We start from the raw sequence: 2417 nt of genomic DNA, 5'->3' as shown, positions 1-2417 counted from the left end.
TGAAATGATAAAAAGGAGCAGGAAAAGGCAATTTCTGAAATAATTAAATATGAAGGCCAACATTTCTTTTGGGGCACGTTTCGAAGAAGGTTCTCACATGCTGCGGAAATTTAAAATAACTCGCTTCTTCGTTTAATTTTGGGGTCAACATTTTATTTGCAATTAGCTGAGCAAAACATTTAAAATATGTAAATTGATTGCAGGTTTGTTGGTTTTTTAGGAGCTCAATTTTCAAGGGTTGGAAATAATAAGCCAGGGAATGAATATTATAGTGGGAAAATTAAGTTATGACGGTTTCATAAAAGAAATTACCATATGACTTTAGATCTGAATGAATTGATAGTTGCATAATGCATAATAACTGTAAATGTCAATATAGATGAGATTTATGTACAACATTACTTTTATTATTAGATGCATTTGTTAGTAAATTTATTATTAGGAAAGAAGTGCATATTTAAATCAATACTTACATTAATTGTGGTATTAGTTTTTTTGTAAAATAAACCTAAAACTTGTATATTATATATGAGTGAGTTATTTATATTCACGTTTATTCGGCAGTCAATACTTGTTGTTATAGAAAGCCTTGCAAAGATTCAGTAAAAAAGCTGGGTCAATAACCAGGTCAGTTGAAAAACTTCAAGGGAAAAATGTCGGGTTGGCAACTCATTTGGAGCGACAAATTAATGAGTTCACTGTGGGCCAAGGAATGCTGCAAATAAGAAATAGACAAGACACTTGCCACTTGAACCCGTGCTCCCATTAAGCCTCAAACGGACACACATACAATTACACGGCAGCTGCTTCTGAGATTAAAGCCGCCTTTGAGTGGCTGTTAGCCAAGACTAAGGCTGAACTCGATGGGGAGAAAAGACTCTCACTAGGCACTTAAAAATTAACGCTTTTGACAGCCAAACGGACTTTCAAATACACAGAGCCACATGAAATACACAAAAAAAGAGCAAAGAGCCTAAATGCCGTACCGACTTCCCGCTTAAAACTCTGGGGATTGTAACTCTGGGACGAAGCCAAAGCGCAACAAAGTGTCAATGCGGCTTTGAGGCGAGTTTAACAAGATTGGCAGCGACGGCGGTGGAGATGGCCACCGAGGCCAGAAGATTTTCTCATAAGGTGCAAAATCTCTCAGCATCATAAAACCAAGAGTTGGGGATGTGAAGGGGGCTAACGATGCGGAGACAACAGAAACATGCACAGAGATGAGCATCCATAAAAACATACGCGAGTTGGATTTCGGTGTTACATATATTTTCCCCGAAGCTCCTAATTAGCCAAAGCCGGTTCTTTTGGTGGTTTTTGGTTTTGGTTTTCTTTTTTCGGCTGCTGTGGTGGCCGTTTAATATTTTATTATTCTTGGGCCCAGCCCCCCTCTTGGAATAAACGAAAAACAATGGAGCACTAAAAATCTGGGGATAATAAATAAATTAGGTCTTTAACGATGACAAGAAGCCAGCTCAAGGAGGGCTTGCAGTTTTAACATCTCAATTAAGTTGTTCAAGCTCATTGTTTTCAAATTTTTGGCTTAATTTTCGTATGGTTATAGCCGCTTTGTTTTTTTTTTCAGTCTCATTTCAGTCAAAATTACGGAAATTTGAAAATGGTTTAATAAATGCCCAAATCAGGTTACTAACCTTAAGCTGGAGGTATACAATTCTTGCCCTTGCCACTCGCATTGTAATCATGTCTTAATTAACTAATTAGCTAATTTGCAAACAATTAAGCTAACGCTGGAATGGAAAACAGAAATCCTAAGAAATGTTTCTGCAAAGTTGTCGAGTCATTTGATTGCAGATTGCAGATAGGAGATTGGACAGCAGCTGCCGGAGCTGAAAATATATTTATGGACAGTGAAATTGCTAGGAAAGTGAGGTGAGCAAACAGAAAATATTCCATTTAATGCATAACATAAATATTTGTACATCGAAAGAAAGAGTGAATGGGAGATGTTGGCACAAGAAAATGGAAATTAGTGTCTGAAAATAAAATGGAAAATTTTCGAATTGTGAGAATACGCAGAAGCACTTTCGAATATGCACTGGTAGATTGTGTTATATTGTGTTAGCAAAAATTTTAGGTGCTTAAGTAAATTATCTTTAAAATATTCTTTATTTCGTATATCATTAGAAACTGAAATCTTTTTCTCCATAAAAGCCTATGTCTGACTTTAGGTCCTACTAAATGTTAATGGCCGTAACCAACCCTTGTTCATCGATAGTTCCAGCTTTGCTTTGTTTTGATTTGGTGCTGAGACCCATTCATCAACTTTAAATATTGTTGCAGAATTCAGTTCCCACGTTTCGCAAAAAAGAAATAGAAGAGAGGAGAATCTAAACTGTTTTATAACTGTACTAAACAAGAGCCATTCACTTCGGCCTGAGAACATTTCGAGCTGTCCA

The 2417-nt window shown here is 36.5% G+C and overlaps 1 long non-coding RNA gene across 1 annotated transcript; it reads left to right on the top strand.

Annotated features, from left to right (window-relative positions):
- Positions 1-1589: 1589 nt before the first annotated feature.
- LOC120451939 lies at positions 1590-2122 on the top strand. Its single transcript, XR_005616423.1, has 3 exons — positions 1590-1664; positions 1723-1890; positions 1949-2122. It is a non-coding gene; the product is annotated as an uncharacterized LOC120451939 (long non-coding RNA).
- Positions 2123-2417: the final 295 nt, after the last annotated feature.

This window comes from Drosophila santomea, chromosome 3R, assembly GCF_016746245.2.
Source record: "Drosophila santomea strain STO CAGO 1482 chromosome 3R, Prin_Dsan_1.1, whole genome shotgun sequence".
NCBI lineage: Eukaryota > Metazoa > Arthropoda > Insecta > Diptera > Drosophilidae > Drosophila > Drosophila santomea.
This window is presented reverse-complemented; position numbering and strand designations above follow the sequence as displayed.